The sequence below is a fragment of the Acinonyx jubatus genome, chromosome A1, assembly GCF_027475565.1.
Source record: "Acinonyx jubatus isolate Ajub_Pintada_27869175 chromosome A1, VMU_Ajub_asm_v1.0, whole genome shotgun sequence".
Classification (NCBI taxonomy): Eukaryota; Metazoa; Chordata; class Mammalia; order Carnivora; family Felidae; genus Acinonyx; species Acinonyx jubatus.
Genome location: NC_069380.1, coordinates 20526294 through 20547506, shown reverse-complemented (window position 1 = coordinate 20547506; position 21213 = coordinate 20526294). Strand labels below are relative to the sequence as shown.

Genomic DNA, 21213 nt, shown 5'->3' with positions numbered 1-21213 from the left:
CACTTCCACCTCTTCTTATGTATCCCTTTCAGTTTGTCTATCAAATAAATTGGGCTGTTTATCTCATAAAGTTTTCCATGGTTTGAACTTGGCTGATCGTGTCCTTGTAGCATCAATTAACATGTTTCTCCACTAATTCATTCGTAGTTTTAAAATGGTGATATTTTAACTCTGTCATTACTTTTTCTTTTGTGAACCAGAATATTTTTATAAATAGAAACCTCCCCTTTTCAACTGTTTCATTATTTAGAGCTATATTTATTGTGGGAGAGACAGAATAGGTGCTTGATTCTCTTCCTTCATTTATCACTTTTCAGAAATAATAAATCTCTGAAGATAACTACTGAATTAAAAAAAACAGTATGGAGTTGTAAAATTAAATATATTTAGTAACTTTTAACTACTTGCATTCTTTATTATTTTGGATGCCTACATTTTCACACCTTTTAAATGTAGGAGTCTATTTGAGTCAGCTCTCAAGTTATCAGATTCATCTCGTACATTTCAGATCTAGAATCATCATTTCTGTAGAGACTTTTGGTTTCTTTTACTGAAAAGTAGTATCTGGAGACCACATTCTTAGAATTAGGGGGGCTCATTGTTACTAGGTTGTTCGTTGTTTCTTTGGCTTTTTTTTAACATAAAATATATCAGGAGTTCTTACTAATATTTCTAAATCAAATTTAGTTCTGCAGAGTCTTAATCTCTTTGATCTTACATCTGGGTCTCCTTTCTCTATGCTAAGAATCCAGGTTCTGCATGACCGTGGGATTTACAAAATTAGAACATCACATACCTATCCGTTTGCTCCATCCTACCATATGCCCACAGCAGCTTTAGGACAACAAATCCAAAACTACGGCTAACACCATAATTACTGAAAACAATTTAAGACTTGTTTTTGCAATTCTTTTTGGCTGTAGGGTATATCCCAAATACTGAATTTTTAAGTTACTTGGAATAGTTCTTTTCTTTGTGGTCTAGCCACCAACTGGATACACATTTAAATTTAGGCTCACTGGCTTCATTTTGTAGTTTCAGGGATTACTTTTTTTTTTTTTTTTAATTTTCCCTGATATTACCAGATATGAAAGGGTAAAATCTTTACATCTAGAAATACCAAGTTACCTCTTTGATATCCAATGTCTGAGCATGTCTGAAAGGAGGATTGCATGCTAGAAAATTCTTATCATTCTGAGAACACATGTGAAACATCGATGGGTGCAAAGATCCAGTTGATTGTTTCTCTTTGTGGACACAGTTGCCCTGATTGGTCCCAACTGTTTTACACAAGAGAGGTTTATTTTCTGTCACCTGACATGCCAGATTCCTTGAAGGATGAAGGAACAGGGGTCAAAAGACAGATCACTAATGGGGAAGAGTGTGAATGAATGTTCACAGTGGTTAGAGCCTATTATATGTATTAGATAGCATTAAACACTCATGTTTTAATCTAAACTGAATATAGTGTTCTGCTCCATAATAACATAAGTATTGTATACTTATAGAAATTATTTTTAAAATAATTGACCATCCTAAAAATTGGCTCTTTAGGAAGCTGCATCGTGTTTTTATGTGTGTTTTTCAACCCTTTAGGACACAATGCTTGAGTTCCTTATACTAGGACATTGATGCAAGTGGGCTATCAGGACTGTTTCATCGCACTGTGGTCTAGGATATTTCTGGGACAAATTGGAAATAGAGTACCAGTTAACTTGAGTTTCCACACATTATTCTTGCTTTAAAAAGCATTCTAATTAATTATATCTTTGTAAAAGCAAAAGGGCTTTTGCAATAGAAATAAAGCTAACCTTTCCAGAGTGCATACTGTGTTCTGCGCATTGTTCTCAATGCTTTGCATGCATTAGCTTATTTAATTAGCTTAAACAACAAACCTATAAGCTTGTTACTATTGTCTTCCTGATCTTGATGATGAAGAAACTGAAGCATAAAGGGAATTGATAGACAGCTTGCCTGACTGAGTGTATCAGCCAGGATAAGGTAGGTAACACATTGGTAACCAATCAGCCCTGTCTTGGTGGCTCAACACAATCAAGTTTATTTCTCACTCACACTGAATGTTCTCCAGGAGTCAGCAGGGCAGCTCTGCTCATTGTAGGGACAGTCATAGTGTGGACTCATTGCAGCTACTGAGTAATCCAGGCTGCTGGAAGCCCCATCCTCGTGCTTCCACAGTTGGTAATGCAGACAACATGAAACAACACGGAAAGCCGCAAGTTTTCCTTGAAGCTCCTGTCCAGAAGTGCTGCACAGCACTTCTGCTCATATTACATGGGCCAAGGCAGGTCAGATGGTCTAACTACAAAGAAAAGCAAGGAGTGCAGGTCTCCCATTGTCTCAGAGAGCTAGAAATACTGAGTAGCACTGATGGTCTCCGAAATCAAGAAATGGAGGGTTGAGAATACGGATTCAGGTCGAGGGTCTTATATGTTGTGATCTTAACCTTGCTCATATTTTAAAAGCAGTGCTTCTTGTCCCTCATTTAATCATTTAAGATTGAAAATTGTGCCCATGTTTTGTAATGCACATACTACATGTGTATACCTTAGAGCAGTATATGTCTGTAACTTACTATACACATATACTGGGGATGCATGTCTATCAGAAATGCCTCTGAGAGGGATGTATAGGTATTGAAGTTTGGAAAGTTGCTGCTTCAGGCAATGAAAAATTACAAAGACTTTTAAGTGGGAGAAAATTATGATCAAATTTAGGTTCTTAAAAGGAGAATTCTGTAAAAGCGGATTGCCCAAACCATAAATTTACATTGCAGGACCCTGTTGATGTAACTGTGCCATATTTGGAGATTCTTTCCTCTAAATACTTAATATTTTCATTTTTAAAATATACTTTCAATATAAAAAAAAGTTTGAGGATTATTGATTCTAGACCAATTACCTAACGTTCAGACAAGAAACACGAAGCCAAAGTGGTTTAGTAAGTTGTTCAAGGTCATATAGTTTGTCAGTTCCAGAACCCACACTTACGCAGATCTCTTGATTTCCCCACTCATTACAAACTCTATCCCTCCTCTTTCTGCAAGATAAAAGATACTAACATCAAAATTGAGAAGTTATTTTTGAATGACTGCTACTAATCCTTTGTCAGAAAATCTGGAGGGATATTTTAAAAGGTCCAAAGGGCCAGAGTATGAGGGAGAGAGACAGAGAGAGGGAGAGTGCCTGGGCTGGGTATGGTTGATATGAGTGTTTGGAGGAGCATCTGTGGGGTAGGATGAGAGATGGTAGCGTCATTTTTTCATTCTATAAAACAATCGCCTGGGATCCAAGACTCCCCTTTCTCTAAGGAGTTCAACTTCCTTTGTAAGCTGAGCTTTCTCAGTTAGGAAGGGAAGGCTCTGAGCTGCTGAATTGCATATGAAGCTGTCCACATCCTTGAATTCTACTCTGAAAAGTCGCGTTGAGACAACATCCCATGAAAGGACAGCCCTGGTGGGCAGGTAGTCCCATATGCTGGGCTGCCACAATTATAGAAACATGGATCCCAGGAAGAGTGGTTCTGGGCAGCTGGCTATACCTTGGAAACTAAGACAAAGCGAGGGGAAGCAGAGACGAGCATTAGCTGGCAGTGGGAAGTTTGAGCGTCCGTGCAGACCCCAAAGGAAGGTGGCAGAGATGTCATTAGAGGTAAGTTCTTTATTTATATATATATATTATATATATATAAATAATATATATATATTTGTATATATATGTATATATACAAATATATGTTATATATATGTATATACATACATATGTATATATTATATATGTATATATACATATATAGATATATATTAAATATAATTTATATTTAATATAATGCCATTATATATTTATATATATAATTATACATATATTTTTATACATATATAAAGATATATATAAATATATATTAAATATAATTTATATTTAATATAATGAGTTTAAATATAATTTAATATAATGAGTTCTTTATATATATATATAAAGATATATATAAAGATATATATATTAAATATAATTTATTGTAAAATTGGTTTCCATGCAACACCCAGTGCTCATCCCAACAGGTCCCCTCCTCAATGCCCATCACCCACTTTCCCCTTTCCCCCACCCCCCGTCAACCCTCAGTTTGTTCTCAGTATTTAAGAGTCTCTTATGGTTTGCCTCCTTCCTTCTCTGTAACTTTTCCCCCCCTTCCCCTTCCCCGTGGTCTTCTGTTAAGTTTCTTAGGATCCACATATGAGTGAAAACATGGTTTCTGTCTTTCTCTGCCTGGCTTATTTCACTTAGCATATTACTCTCCAGTTCTGTCCACGTTGCTACAAATGGCCAGATTTCATTCTTTCTCATTGCCAAGTAGTATTCCATTGTATATATAAACCGCATCTTCTTTATCCATTCATCAGTTAATGGACATTTAGGCTCTTTCCATCATTTTGCTATTGTTGAAAGGGCTGCTGTAAACATTGGTGTACAAGTGCCCCTATGCATCAGCACTCCTGTATCCCTTGGGTAAATTCCTAGCAGTGCTATTGCTGGGTCATAGGGTAGGTCTGTGATGAGAAAATGCAGGTGGTGGTTCTTGGGTTAAAGAACTCACCTCTAAAAAAATTAAAAATATAGAGGTGAGTTCTTTAACCCAAGAACCACCACCTGCATTTTCTCATCACAGACCTTACCAGGGTTTAATGGAGTAGTTACCTGGTTATCTGTCTCCCACCCTACTGCTTTTCCATGAGGGCAGACACCACATCTGTCTTGGTTTCCATGGCATTTCCATTGCTTAACATACCTTTGTTAAGTGAAGAATATAAAAGGCACACACACATACACACACCCCAAATGAAATATAACTTACTGAAACCTTGCCCTCTTTGTATTTCCTCTCAAAGATCTTTGGGAAGAGGGCTGTAGAGAGCCCTCTGGTGAGACCTGGACCAGGCTGGTGACTTGACAGACCCTGAAGACAAAGGCTTCCTACCTGTCTGAGCTGCATACGCACAGTTGCCTTCCTGCTTTGAGCCTTCTGCGGTCCCTGCAACCTTGGGTGGGAGTGCTAGCGGCACCCTGATGAGTCCAGTGTTCTGGAGGAAATGGAGGAAAGGGAGGGGGGAGGGGAGCCATGTCTTTCCCAATGTCTGAGTTTCCCTGTGTGCTCATTTGCTGATTTTGCTATGCACCCAGCCTACCTCTCTTCAAGACAATTTGTCTCTGTCTCTTTGGTCTCTGGTGTCTCCCCTATTTCCACCCTCAATCGTTTTTCACTCCTGGACATTTTCATTCCCAAAGAGAACTCAAAAAATAACCATGCTTTTCACGTTTTGGTCGGTCTTTTTTCTCACTCTCTGAAATGACTTTCATGCCTCTCCTGTCTGCTCAGACCTACAACATCCCCTCACCAATCCTCATTTTCACATTTTACTGAAAAACAAAACAGAGAAGAACAAAAGAGAATGATCTCACCTTCTTCCAGTGCCTCTCCCAACTCACATGCCTTTCTTCTTGCTGCCAGTGGATGAATTGACCTGCTCCCATCTCAAGACCACTCCACTCTGCTCTGGGTCCCCTTGCCATGGTCTTATGCAAGTCTTTCGCTCCTGCAATCCTCCCTTTTTCTTTGCATCATAATTTTTTCCTTTATACTGAATTATTTTCATCAGTATCCAAATCCTGGTATAATATCTTTCATCTTAAAAACATAAAATAAAACTCTCTTAGATATTCTGCACCACCCCACCAACAACTGCCCCATTGCTATGCTCTTCTTAGCAGCCAAAATCTTTAAGAGTTATCTATACATACTGTCTTCGTCTCACATTCTTCCCTCCCCTATTAGGCTTCTGAAACTGTGTTATGGGCTGAAGTGTGTCCCCTAAGAAATATGTTGGACCTTATTTAGGAATGGAGTCGTTGCTGGTGTGGTTAAGATGAAGTCATACTGAGGTACTGTGGGTCTTTCATCTGGTATGAGTGGTGTCCTTATAAGAAGGGGAGAGAGAGAGAGAGAGACAAGAGGGGAGAATACCAGGTGACAACAGAGGCAGAAGTTAGAGTGGTATGTCTATAAGTCAAGGAACACCAAGGATGGACAGCCACCACCAGAGTCTAGGAAAAAACAAGGAGAGATTCTTCCCTAGATCCTTCAGGGAGAGCGTGGCCCTGCTGGCACCCTGATTTTGGACCTGTGGCCTCCAGCACTGTAAGAGAATGGATTTTGTTGTTCTAGGTCATCCCAGTTTGTGGCAGTTTGTTGTGTCAGTCCCAGGAAACCAATGTACTATATGGATCAAGGTTACCAAGTCAAGCAATCCCTTCTAATTCCTATCTTACTGGACCTCTTAGCATCCTTGATAGCATGGATCATTCCCTCCTGGAATTCAGGCAATTCCCTGTCTCCTGGAATTCAATATCATCCTGTTTTCCTGCCACATCACAGTTTCTTCCATCTCGGTCTGCACTGCAAGCTCCATCTCCCTTTCTTAGCTTCTAAAAGTTTGAGTGCCCAAGACTCAGTCCTCAGACTTCTCTTCCCTATTCTCACTCTATTTCTTGCAGTTCTGTGGATTTATGTGTTACCTAACACCCATGGCCCCACAGTTTACATCTCTAGTCTGGGCCTCTCCACCGAGCTCTGGGCTCAAGTATGTCTGCCTGCTTACTTTCTCCTCTCAAATATCCTAAGGACATGTTAAGTACAAACTTAACCTGTCTAAACCAGAACTCCTGATTCTTGGCCCCCAAAACCTGCTCTCCCATCATTAGTAAATTGCTCTGGCCAAATGGTCTGGCCAAAACCTACAACACACCCCTCTTTTCATATTGTTAAACTGCAATTCTGTAGTTATTAAAAAATAACCCCTCATTCTTTCGCCACTTAAATCCCCAGCAACCATCATTCTGATTCCTTATTTTTTTTTTTAATTTTTAAATGTTTATTTATTTTTTGAGAAAGAGAGAGAGAGAGCATGAGTGGGGTAGGGGCAGAGACAGAGGGAGACACAGAATCTGAAGCAGGTTCTAGGCTCTGAGCTGTCAGCAGAGAGCCTGACTCAGGGCTCGAACTCATGAACTGTGGGATCATGACCTGAGCTGAAGTTGGACGCTTAACTGACTGAGCCACACAGGCCCCTGCTTTGTTCATGAGTGACTCCTAGTATCTATAAGTGAATCATATAGTACTTGTATTTTTGTGACTGGCTTATTTCACTGAGCATAATAAGGTCCTCAAAGTTCATCCATGTGGCAGCAAATGTCAGAATTTCCTTCCTTTCTACGGGCGAATAATATTCCATTGTACGTGTGGAGCCAATTTTACACATCCACTCATCTGTCGTGGACACTTGGGTTGCCTCCATGTTTTAGCGATTGTGAATAATGCTGCGGTAAATATGGGTACACAAGGATGTGCAGACTGCTTTCAGTTATTTTGGGCATATAATCTGAAGTAGAATTGTTGGATCCTGTGGTATTCCTATTTCTAATTTCTGAGGAATTGCCATGTTTTCCATGGTGGCTGTACCATTTTACCTTCCACCAATAGTGCACAGTTCTCTGAATTCTCACCCACATTTGTTATTTTCTGTGTTTCCTTTTGTTTTAGTTGCAATTCTAATGAGTGGGTATCTCACTATAGTTTTGATTTGCATTTCCTTCATGATTAGTGACACTGAACATCTTTTCAAATGCTTACTGGTCATTTGCGTATTTCCTTTGGAGAAATATCTATTCAAGTACTTTGCCCACTTTTCAATGGGGTTGTTTGCTTTTTGTTGTTCGTTTTTAGGGATCTCTGTATATTCTGGATGTTAATTAAGTATTTGGTCTATTTTGGATTACTTTTTGTACATGGTGTTAGATGAAGGTCTAACTTCATTTTTTTTTTTTTTTTTTTTTTTTTTGGTATGTGGATATGCAGTTTTTCCCAGCGTCCTTTGTTGAAAAGTCTGTCTTTTTGTCATTAAATGGTCTTAGCACCCTTATCAGGCATCATTTGGCCATACGTGTGGGTATTTATTTCTGAGCTCCCTGTTCTATTTCATTGGTTCATATGTCTGTAATTATGCAAATACTACACTGTTTTGATTACTGCAGCTTTGTCGTAAGTTTTGAAACGAGTAAGTGTGAGTCTTCCAGCTTTGTTGTTCTTTTCAAAATTGTTTTGGCTATTTAGGGTCTCTTGATATTCCATCTGAATTTCAGGATGAGTTGTTCTATTTCTGCAAAGAAAGTCATTGGAATTTTGATAGAGACTGTTTTGAATCTATAGATTATTTCGGGTAACATTGACACCTTAATAATATTAGGTCTTCTAATCCATGAACGTGGGATCTGTTTCCTTTTATTTGTATCTTCTGCAATTCGTTTTACCAAAGCATTGTAGTTCCCTTGTACAAGTCTTCTGTTTCCTTAGTGAATTCCTAAGTATTTTATTCTTTTTGATGCTATTATTAGTGGAATTATATTTGTAATTTCCTTTTCAGATTGTTCATTGTTAGTGTATAGAAATGCAACTGATTTTTGTATGTTAACTTTGTATCCTGCTACTTTGCTGAATTTATTATATTAGTTCTATCAATTTATGTGTTCTGTGTGTCTGCATGTGTGATCTTTAGTTTTTATCCATATAAAATCATGTCATCTGTGGACAGAGATAATTTTACTTCTTTCTTTACTATTTGGATACCTTTTATTTTTCTTTTTTGCCTAATTGCTCTGGCTAGAACTTCCGGTACTATGTTGAGCAGAATGGCAAGTCTTGGAAAAAACTGTCTTTCATCATTGACTATGTTGTTTTCTGTAAGTTTTTCCTTCTTTAAAAATAATATAATTTATTGTCAAATTGGCTACTATTCAATGTGTAAAGTGTGTTCTTGGTTTTTGGGGTAGATTCCCATGGTTCATCGCTTACATACAACACCCAGGGTTCATCCCAACAAGTGCCCTCCCCAATGCCCATAATCCATTTTCCCCCTCCTCCACGCCCCCCAACCCCCGCATCAACCTTCAGTTTGTTCTCTGTATTTAAGAGTCTCTTATGGTTCGCCTCCCTCCCTCTCTGTTTGTAATTATTTTTTCCCCTCCCTTCCCCCATGGTCTTCCGTTAAGTTTCTCAAGATCCACATATGAGTGAAAACATATGATATTTGTCTTTCTCTAACTGACTCATTTCACTCAGCATAATACCTTCCAGTTCCATCCACATTGCTGCAAATGGCAGGATTTCATTCTTTCTCATTGCCACATAGTATTCCATTGTATATATAAACCACATCTTCTTTATCCATTCATCAGTTGATGGACATTTAGGCTCTTTGCATAATTTGGCTATTGTTGAAAGCTCTGCTGTAAACATTGGGGTACATGTGCCCCTATGAATCATCGCTCCTGTGTCCTAGTAGTGCTATTGCTGGGTCATAGGTAGTTCTATTTTCAATTTTGGGGGGAACCTTCACACTGTTTTCCAGAGCGGCTGCACCAGTTTGCATTCCCATCAACAGTGCAAGAGGGTTCCTGTTTCTCCACGTCCTCTTGCCAGCAACTGTTGTTTCCTGAATTGTTGATTTCAGCCACTCTGACTGGTGTGAGGTGGTATCTCAGTGTGGTGTTGATTTGTATTTCCCTGAGGATGAGTGATGTTGAGGATCTTTTCATGTGTCTGTTGGCCATCTGGATGTCTTCTTCAGAAAAGTGTCTATTCATGTCATAGAGAGCTTTAATTATATTGATGTAGTTTCCTTTTGTTCATAGTTTGTTGAGTATTTTTTTATTATTTTGCGAAATGCTTTTTCTGCATCAGTTGAGATTATGGTGTTTCTTCCTTGCTTGCTTTCTGTTAATGTGATATATTACACTGATTGATTTTTGTCTGTTGAACCATCCTTGCATTGCATCCTATCCACTTGGTCATGGTGTATAATCCTTTAGATTTGCTGCTGAATTCAGTTTGCTAATATTTTGTTGAAGACGTTTGTGTCATTGTAGATGGAGATATTAGTCCGTATTTTTCTCTTCTTGTAGTATCTTTGTCTGACTTTGGAATCAGGATAATGCTAGCCTCATAGAATGAGTTTAGAAGTGTACCCTCCTCTTGAATTTTTTAAAAAGTTTGACAGGAATTGGTATAGTTCTTCCTTAAATATTTGATAAGATTCACCAGTGACGTTATCAGGTTGGGGCTTTTCTATGTAGGGAGAATTTTGATGACTGATTCAATCTCCTTACTGGTTGCAGGTCTATTCTTTTTCTATTTCTTTGTGATTTAGTTTTGTTAGGTTTTAGTCTTGTTAGATTTTGTCCATTTCATCTGTGTTATCCAGTTTTTTGGTATACAATTATTTGTAATATTCTGCTATTCCTTTTCATTTTGTAGAATTGGTAATGATGTCCCACTTTCATTTCTGATTGTAGTAATTTGAATCTTTTCTCCTGTTGTCTCTGTCCATCTAACTAAAGATTTGTCAATTTTATTCCTATTTTCAAAGAACCAACTTTTCGTTACATTGATATTCTCTATTATTTCTCTATTCTCTATTTCTTTTTTTTTAAGTTTATTTATTTTTAGAGAGAGAGAGAGAGAGCATGATCAGAGAAGGTACAGAGAGAGAGAGGGATAGGACAGAGGATCTGAAGCAGGCTCCATGCTGACAGCAGGGTGCCTTATGTAGGGCTTGAACTCACAAACCATGAGATCATAACCTAAGCCAAAGTTGGATGCTTTGCTGACTGAGCCACCCAGCACCCTTCGACTCCATTTCTTATATGTTTTCTCTAGCCTTTATTATTATCTTCCTTGCGCTAGCTTTGGGTTTTGTTTGTTATTATTTTTCTGGTTCCTTAAGCTATAAATTTAGATTATTGATTTGAGATCTGTCTTGTTTTTTACTGTAAAATTTTTAAATAAAAAAAAAATTCCCCCCTTTAACGCTGCTTTTGCTATGCCCCATACATTTTGGTATGTTGTGTTTTCATTTTTCTTGTAATTTCCTCCTTGATCCATTGTTTTTGTTAATGTTTTTAATTTCCACAAATCTATAAATCTTCCAATTTACTTCTGTTGTTTACTTCAAACTCCATGTCAATATGCTTAGAGAAGGTACTTTGTATAATATCTGTCTTTTTAAATCTATCGAGACTTAATGTGTGGCTTAATATATGGCCTATCCAAGAAAATGTCCCACGTGCACTTGCGAAGCATGTTTATGCTGTTTTTGTTGGGTAGCATTCTATATATATTTGTAGATCTACTTGGTTTATTATATTAAGTCCTCTGTTTCCTTACTTCTATCAGTTTGTTTTGAACAATATTGAAGATAGGGTATGGAAGTTTCCAAGTATTTTTGTGCTATTTCTCCCTTCAATTCTTTCATATATTTTGCTGGTCTGTTAGGTGCATAAATGTTTGTTAATTGTTATATCTTCCTGTATTGAACCTTTTATTAATTTATCATGTTCTTCTTTGCCTCTTGAAAAAAAGGCATTGGCATCATTGCCATTTTCTGGTGATGGCATCATTTATTGCTCACCAGATACTGTGCTTAAGGAGGCATATCTTAGTTCATGCTCATGAATCCCCTTCCCCGACCCTCCTTGCCTCTCTCACCTGTGTTGTTGCCTTTGCTGCACAATCACACAGGCTAGGTGCAGGAGTTTCCTCTTCATATGTTTGGGTTTTGTCCTAGTGCCTCCACTTACTGTGACTGTAAGGCTCAGTTTGCCCATCTGTAAAGTGGGGGTGACCATCATAGCTACCTGACAGGGTTGTGAGGATAAAATGCATTGACAGTGCAAAGTGTTCAATACACAGGATCAATCCTGGTTTGTAAGACCTGTAGTGGCACCGAGCTTCTGTTCTAAAACATTCAGTGTCTGTAAAAATTGGCACATTTGTTACCCCACTGTTTGGAAAAGGAAGAAAGTCGCAAACACTTAAATATTCTCCAATTCTTGAAATCTGTTTTGATTTAAAGTCTATTTTGTGTGACATTAGTATAGTCACCCCCACTCTCTTTTGGTTACTATTTGCATGGAATATCCATACTCTCACTTTCTATCTATTTGTGGGTTTGGAGCTAAAGTGAGTTCTTTGTAGACAGCATATAGTGGGATCATATATTTTTGGAGAGTTTAATCTATTTACATTTAAAGTAATTACTGACAAAGAGGGCCTTACTTCTGTCATTTAGCTATTTGGTTTCTATATGCCTCATAGCTTTTTTCCCCCTCATTTCCTGCATTATTATATTCTTTTGCATTTATTTGATTTTTATTTTTAAATTTAAATTTTTTTAATTTTTTAAATTTAATTTTTTTATCTCAAATTAAAATTTAATTTAAAAATTTTTAAACTTTAATTTTTCACAATTTAAATTGTGAAATATTTGAATTCTTTTCTCATTTCTTTTTGTGCATATTCATAGCTATTTTCTTTTTGGCTATTATAGGGATTACATTTAACATCCTAAAGTTATTACACTCCAATTTGAATTATGCCAGCTTAACTTCAATAATAGTTTTCAATATAGTAATAGTTTGAAAGTTTTTAACATATAAAACCTGTTCCTTTATAGCTCTGTCCCCACCTTTCAGTTGGTAATGTCACAAGATTACATCTTTATACATTGTATGTTCAACAGCATAGTTAATAACTCTTTTAAATTAATTAGTGTCCAAAATTATGTAGGAAACAACAAATCACACCAAAGCTACAATGATACTGTTTTGAATAATATTTAAAAAAAATATTTTAGTCTCTTAAATCATGTAGAAAACAAAAAAAATGGAGTTATAAACCATTGTTACAATAATAGTATCTTTTACAACTGCCCATGTATTTGACATTATTGAGATCTTCATTTCTTATATTCCTTCTAGTTACTATATAGTGCCTTTTCATTTCACCATGCAGGAGTCCCTTGAGCATTTCTTTCAGGGCAGGTCTGGGAGTAATTACTCCCTCAGCTTGTGTTTATCTGGGAATATCTTAATTTCTCCCTCACTCCTGAAGGACAATTTTGCTAGATAAAGGATTTTTGGTTGACAGCTTTTTTCACTGAGTACCTTGAATGTATCAGCCCACTACCTTCTGGCCTCCAAAATTTCAGATGAGAAATTTGCTAATGATTTTATTCCTTCATGAGAAATTGTCCCTTCTATGTGACAAATTGTTTCTCTCTCACTGCTTTTAAGATTCTCTTTTTATTTTTTTCTATTGAAAGTTTGATTATCATATGTCTCAGTGTGGATTTCTTTGAGTTCATTTTACTTGGAGTTCATTAGGCTTCTTGAATGTTTATATTCATGTCTTTTGTCAAATTTGGAAAGTGTTGAGCCTTAGTTTATTCAAATACTTTTTCTGCCTCTATCTTCTTCCGGGACTCCCGTAATGCATATGTTGGTCCACATGATGGTGTTCCACACACCTCTAGGCTCAGCTCACTTTGCTTCAATCTGTTTTCTTTCTGTTCCTCAGACTTGACAATGTCCATTTTTCTATCTTCACACCCATTCTTTCTTCTGCCTCCTTACATCTGCCTTTGAATCACTTTTCATAACCCTTAGTGTAGTTTTAAGCACCAGAATTTCTTTCTGAAAATTTTGTTTTTTGGTTTTCTCTTTACTGATATTCCCATTTTGTTTACACATCATTTTCTTGACTTTCTCTGTATCTTTCTTTAGTCCTTTGAGCATGGTTAAGAGGATTATTTTAAAGTCTTTGTCAGGTACAACTGTCGTCAGGTCCTTTTCAGTGACAGCTTCTGTTGACTTATTTTTTTCCTTTAAATGGATCATATTTTCCTGTTTCATTCTATGGCTTTTGATTTTTTGGTTGAAAATTAGACATTTGAATCTAATTGTATGGTAACTATGGAAATCAGAGCATCTTCCTTCCCAGAATTTGCTGTGTTTTGCTACTGTTCCTGTTTGTTTCTTTATTTACTTCTGTATTTACTTCTTTATTTGTTTTGTTTCTTTCTTGTTTGTTTCTTTATTTACTTCTTTATTTATCTGTCTCTGTGTCAAGGATCATCCTGGGGTGTAAACTTAAGGTCTTCTCAGATCTTTTCTGAGCCTTTCCCTGGACATACGTGGTAACTTTCTACTTTTCTTCATGTATGCAATTGTTTTTGAGTGTACTAGTCTTTAATGTCTAGCTCTCAAAGAGGAGAAAAAAAGAGAAATGAATGGGGGATAAGGGTGCCAGTCCTTTAAATCCCCTGTAAGTCACTTCAGCCAGAGGGAGAGGGGCTTTGAACAATAGGAAAAGGTGCAACGATACTGGCTGTTCTCTTTGTCTGCACCTCTGTGATCAGAAGCAGCAATCAGCTAACAGAGCACAGACCCCTGGTGTTTGGAGGATAGGGTCCTTTTTCCTCTGCCTGGCTCCTGAAAGCTGTATGCAGGCTGTTCCAGGAATACATGCACAGCTGCCTGTTATGAGGTTGGGAGTCGGGGGTGGGTAGCTGTTACTGTAGTATAAACTGAAGTTGACCAAAGTTAACCACAATTTGCTGTCCTAGCCTTCCCCTGGAAGTTGTGAGACTCCAGAATAGTTACTTTGGGCAGATTCTGCTAGTGCAATTGTTCTGTAGATGAGGAGGCAGATTCCTGGTGCTTCCTACTCCACCATTTTCCCCCCAATCCTTTATCATTGATGAGGTTCTGAACAGAGCTCCTCTGTATCTATGGGTCACTCTGGATGCTGCACTGAGAACTAGCCCCATGGAGGCAGGGTAGGTTCAGGGAAAACTGATGGGAGGCTACTCCAATAATCCAGGTGAGATGTAATCATGCTCGATCACCATAGTGTTATAGTGGTGATAAATATTGGAATCTGAGTACATTTTGAAGGCAGAGTTGCCAGGATGTGCTGTTGAATGGGAGACAAAAGTTTATGGGGGAAAAAAGTGAATATAGAACATGTCTATTTTTGAAATGAACAAAACAGTCACTGAATTGTTTTAAGAAGCCACAAGGAACATTAGCTGTTGACCATTAGCTCTGACATTCCTGTCCTCTTTATGAAAATTCTTTATGGTCATGGCCACTGGGATTGGGGATTCAGCCCTTTCTCTCTCCTCTGAGCTACATGGTCATGACTTGGTTTTACCATGTTTTCTCATGGCTGCTGCCTATCACTACCCTTTTCAGTAGGCCTGAAAACTCCCATTTTGGCTTCAAAGATGAAAGTCATTTGTCACTTCTCAACTGAAGGCCTCCCAGAGATGATAGCTGATGTTTTGCAGCGATAGCTCTATTTGGACACACACAAAACTACCAGGAAAAATAAGTATAATCTGTTGGTAGCTCTCCTGAGCTACCCTGCTAACATCAGTCCCTCTGAAGTTTTAGCGAGTGTTCTAAATTGTATTACTCTGAAATTAGTATGTTTTTCCAAAAAGGTTTTGGCCTGCACTCTTAAAGTCTGTAATATGTGACAGTAAACACATCACTCATCTGCTTTTCCAATCTCTGGTACTCTCAGAGTACCACCACTGGTGCTGGTGAGGAAGGGGAATGTTCATCCTTGAGAACCAGAAAATATGTTTGAGATCCTTCAAATCACTGAAAAACGTTAGGAGGTGAGGGTGGGGTGGGGGTGGGGGGAGGTTAAAATCCCTCATATGCAGCAGATATTTTAAGGGATGTAGTCATAATTAATCTTGTCTTCAGACTCCTAAAAATGAAGCTCAGTCAACAATATGAATCATGGAACCCTCTCATTGGTAAGCCCCCTTTCAAGGGTGTTAAATGTCTTGCTTGGCACTTTGTTTTATTTAGCTAACTTTTCAGCCTATTTTAACACGTGGAACCTCCTGAAACATGAGCCAGAGAGCCTACGAACCTAGCTCCATTTCGTTCTGGTCTGTCACTTTGGTGTTAGCATTTTCCTCACTCTTGTTTCCAGTTTGAGTTCTGAAACCATTTCAGTTGGGTTTTAATAACCTCCCTGGCATGGCAAGCTCTACGAGAGCTGCCAAACTTAATACATTGACTCCCTGTGAAGAGGGCAGCAGTTTTGGCCGTGGGGGACGGGAGGTGGATTTTCTATAAACGCATCCGTCTTCCATTACAGCCCTTCTGATTTGGTAGCAGACTGCCAGGTGCAGCTGGTTTCCTCTTCTATACACAATCACTTTTGACTTTGGTTTCTGAATTTCCTTGTCTCCTGACTCGCCCGTGATCCTCTGACTAAACTACCTCATGATCGATCTTCCTGCCCGAGGAGTAGGTCCTGGGACTCAGCAGCTATGAGAGGGCTTGCTTCGCCCTGCAGGACAGAACTCTGGCCAGTGACCTCCATGTGTGTTTGCGGAGGCTTTCGTGACCGCCATAGGGAAACGGCTGCTCTGGTGCAGAGAGGGCTGTGTCTGTGGAATGAAAGCCGGATTCCATTCTACGTGTAGATTACCACCCCAGCTTCAGGCATGCTGCCGAAGGCGGCAAACTCTCTAAACCTGCACCGGTGAGAACTGCCTCACCCCCACCCCCTAGCCACTCCTATACCACAAAACAGCAGAGTCCCCACTGTTCAGTCTCTGAACAGGACCCCACTCTCAGTGTCATCCTTTCCTCAGAATCTGTGTTATTTACTTAAGACACAGACACTTTTCATCTCACTGAACAAAGGGCATGAACATTTTCATTTTTAATCAAGTGTTCGTTCAATGAACCATAGATTTCATCGGCCTGCTTACAACATAGAGATGCCCTGCTTTGAGCCAACAAAATGCATACAATTCCACATTCATAAGCAAATAGAAAAGGCAGTATACAATGACTTGCTTTACAAGAAGAGTGGTCAGAATAAATTTTAAATAGCTCTGCTCTATTAGGGCAATTAGACAGCATCGTGTTTTATTCATGCAAGGTGAGCTGTTCTTAAGAAGAGTTAGAAAAACAGATCAGGATAGAGGCAAACGGCTGCCCCAAACAGGTGTATAAATTGCTATTTGCAAATGTGGCCACCTATAATTGCCTTGGGAACCTCAGCTTAATTTCATTAAAGTTCCACTAGAGTCCTCTAGGGGAATTAAATGGTGGGGTTTGGCAGGTAAAGTTTCCTTGGGTTGTAGCTATTTCCTGCCACTCGTGTGTGTTCGCGGCCTCTGGAAGCAGAGGCCTCAGAGCAAAAGTCTCAGAGATTGCAAACTTGCTGTGGGGAGAGAAGGCAGACATCTAGGTATCTCATCACCTGGCGGTTCTCAGTCTTTATTTCTGCCATCGAATGTGGCAGATGATGCCTTCTGAGTGACTTAGTCCCATGGGCATAGACTGCAGGCTGCTGCATCCTTAAAATAGACCATGAGTGAGGTGCATTTCTGCAGATGCTGGCTGAAACCCCACAGCTCTCTCCCCTGCTCAAGAAAGTGCCCAAGAACACAAGTGAACAAAAGAGGTATTACTGTAGGGGTAACTTGGAATGAACTCTTCGTGTTTTTAAGTTTATTACCTCAAACCTTTGGTAGCCTCTTGGGGCATCTGGGTGGCTCAGTCAATTAAGCGTCCAACTCTTGGTTTCAGCTTAGGTCATGATCTCACAGTTCATGAGTTCGAGCCCCGAATCAGACTCCACACGGACAGTGTGGAGCCTGCTTGGGATTACCTCTCTCCCTCTCTCACCTTCCTTCCCCTGCTCACACATGGGCATGCTCTCTCTTGCTCTCTCTCTCAAAATAAATAAACTTAAAATAAATAAAAATAAAAACTTTGGTATCCTCTTGCTCTTTTCATTAACAGTTTGCTGGTTATAAACCTCCCCCCGAGATATGCTTGTAAGGCTAAGGAGTAGAGGCCACGGAAGGCTTTTTCTGCCCTCTGACCATGCAGAGTTCCAATAGGCAGGGGCAACCTTCTGGACATTCCAGGTGCTTGCAAACTTCCTAAGGGCTGGAGCTATACAAGGGAGCCTGAGGGCAAGGCTTTAGCAGTACCGGAAAACAGCCCTCTCATGCTTTGGAGCCCAGAGCCTTTTAGCTCAGTTTCCCGCATGCAAATGGATGCCCATCACTCTGACCTTGCCAGTTTTTGTTTTATCTTTTTTGTTGTTGTTGTTGCCGCCAAAGGTTTTCAAAGCACCGGATTTTTCCTATTTTTGAAATATCACAGGACCTTCTAATTAGCAATCTCTGGCCACGAGGATTTGCAGCTCGTTGTGTGTATCCGGAAACAGCTAGGCTTTTTCAAGTTTTTAAAACCCAAAGTTTGGTTCAGAGACACAGGCTAAATTTATTTGTACCAAGTTAAATGAGCGCGAATTCTTTTGTAATTTTGAGATGATTTCTAAATTTACTAAAAATGTTTACCAAAACGATTTTGTTTTTCCTTATGGGAAAAAGAAAATATTATAACAACCAAAAGGGGCCTTACAGAATGAAGAATTTGCTGCTATTACAACTTTCTTCCCTCCCATCCCCCTTCCCCTGAGGCCACCTTCAGAATTCCAGTTATTTGAAGGAGAACTATTGTCGGGGGTTCTGCAAGGCTGTGTGTCAGCTGAAACAAAGGGAAAAGGAGAATGCCTTTGTTTTGCAGGGAGTATTCGCTGGAAGAAGAGTCCATGTGAGAACAGGAGTTTCCAAATCTGGCTCTGCAGAGTCCGTTGGAAGGGCAGTAAAAAGTAGGGAGCAAGAGGGGAGGTATTATAAACTGAATGTTTATGTTCACCCTCCCCCAAATTCATATGTTGAAGCCCTAACCCCCATTGTGATGGTATTTGGGGTGGAGCCTTTGGGAGTTAATTAGGATTTGCGGCAGTCATGGGGGTGGAGCCCCCACGATGGGATTGATATCCTTAAAAGAAGAGACCAGAGCCCTTTCTTTCTCTCCACCAGATCCAGCAAGCAGGCAGATGTGTCAAAACCGGGAGGTGAGTTCTCACTAGAAGCGGAGTCTGCTGGCACCTTGATCTTGGACTTCCTAGCCTCCAGAACAGTGAGAAATGAATGTTTATCGTTTAAACCACCTATGGTAATGTGTTGTAGTAGCCCGAGCTAAGACAGGAGGGAAGGCTGAGTGGGTTCCAAATCCAGGTTCCTCCTTTCAACTAGAGAAGATCTACTTACAGGAAATGAGAAGTTATGTCCTTTGATTCGAACTGTGTGTTGTGTCTGTATAGATATTCCCCGGGTATATTATTTGATATCAATGCTCTGCTGTCATTTAGTGCCAAGTATAATTTAAAATTTGGGGGTAAAGGATTGTATTCTAAGAAATTGCCAAAATGTCCCATCTCCTAATATTACCGTTACTGCAGAGAAAGGAGCAAAGGCTGGATTAAAAAAAAATTACACGTAATAGAAAAAGATAATTCTGCCTTCTCCTCCTCCTTCTCTTTCCTCCTTCTTTTCTTCTTCCTCTTTTTTTTTTTTTTTTTTTTGGTATGGGCAACTGCACTTGCTATTGTGAAATCAAATGATATATACCTCCAGGAACTCTTCCAGAAAGAGCTACTCAGTAAGAGGAAATTCATCATGAGTGCATTCAGAAATGACAGCTCTGGTATGTTTTTTTGGATGATCTGATGCAAAGGATCATCCATAGTCATGAAAACTCAAGAACAGAGAACTCAATCAGTGTATTTAGAAATGTGTAGTCCTCTCCTGCCAAAGAATCTCCCTGGACATGAATGGCATCTGTGTCCTCCTTGACTTGAGCAACTACTTCATTTGATCAAACAAAACCCAAACTAACAGACCTGTGTGTCTGATTAGTATAGGCCATCCTATAACAGAACGGAAAGAGGTGTTTCTGTCAGTGATACCCATTAGTGTCTTTCGAGTCTATAAATAGTATAGCATGTAATCATAAATACAGATTATAATGGCATGCAGTATTATCATTTTGAAAAGAGGGAATCAGACTAGGGAACCCCCTTTTATACATGAGACATTGTTCAAAGCAAAATCTATCATGGTCTGGTTGCCTCAAAGTGCCCATAGTCTACTAACTGAGGAGATCTGGCTTTTATAATAAAAAGGTACCTTGTAATATAAATCCTGTGCCCAGTACTTTGTTGTTTCTGGTGATTATGAGAGACACCAGCAGTAAGAGGCTCAGAGATGGGATGGTGGAAAGAACATGGGCATCAGGATTTGACATGCCCAGGTTGAAATTCCAACTCTTAACAGAGTCCCCTGGGAAAGTTGTGAAGCCACTTGGAGTCTTGTTTTCTCCCTTCGTAAAATGAGAACAAAACTACCCATTTCACAAAGCCGGATGGGATGTGGAAAGCATCTTACATAAACATCCCTTGCCTAACAGCAGACACTCACATATATTGAGTTTCTTCTTGCCTTCTTTTCTCACAGACTGTTCAAGAAAGGATGTGCTAACCAGTGGTTAAGGGAGGGAATCTTGAGGGATTCAGTTAGGTCTTCTTTTTGATGTTTTTCTGCATGGTCCCAAATGCAAGGCCAATACCTGGAGACATGCTGGAGGTAGGCCTCCCATCTTCAGATTCGGTTGAAGTGCATATGGCACCTGGGTGTCAGCCTGCTTGGTGACAGCACTGCCCATGAGCAGTGATGAGACCCTTAGCTTAAGAAGCCTTTAGAAGGCTTCTGAGCTCCATTTCTTTGGGAGATGAAGTAGGGAAAAAAAATCGATTTTCTTGCAAATTCTTGCAATCCGGCAAGCATCTTGAAAATTGATGGAAGCACTGAAATCGGCTTGGAATTATCAAGCCAAGTTACTCCGTTTTAAATATTAGGCTTCCTGATGAGATTTTGTTGGAGAGTTCCATGGCCCCAAAGAGTTGCCTAGTACAAGAAAGCCATAGTCCGAGAATGAAGACCCCTGTACTAGACTGAGTTCTGTCACTCATTTGCTGTGGGACCCACTACTGTTGCACGTCCCTTTGCTCAGAGTTAGAATGGGGAGAAGATAATGGATTCAGGGCATGATAGGAGATTTTTTAAAGCCTAAAGCAGTACATACGTCGTAGAGATCGTCTTACCGTCCCAAGTTCACTTCATCCTCAGTAGAAGCTCTGCTATTTAAATGATCCCAATGTCATAATTGGCTTGATGAGGTCTCAAAACACAGCTGAAACTAATTAGTTCCGTGTGGAAGAAACAGAACATCTTTTTGTTTGCTTATGCTTTTTGAACATTAGGCGTGAAGAAGTCTCCAGTTCTTGAAGTCAAAGAAGACATTTATTTTTGCATCAATTTATTTCCCAGTCAATTCCAAAAACTATTTTCATGGA

The 21213-nt window shown here is 39.2% G+C and overlaps 1 long non-coding RNA gene across 1 annotated transcript in view; it reads left to right on the top strand.

Annotated features, from left to right (window-relative positions):
• Positions 1 to 20680, top strand: part of LOC113600974 (uncharacterized) — a 138049-nt gene extending 117369 nt beyond the window's left edge. The window contains exon 3 of the long non-coding RNA XR_008295309.1: positions 18839 to 20680. This is a non-coding gene — a long non-coding RNA (uncharacterized LOC113600974). The remainder of the gene's footprint in view (positions 1 to 18838) is intronic.
• Positions 20681 to 21213: the final 533 nt, after the last annotated feature.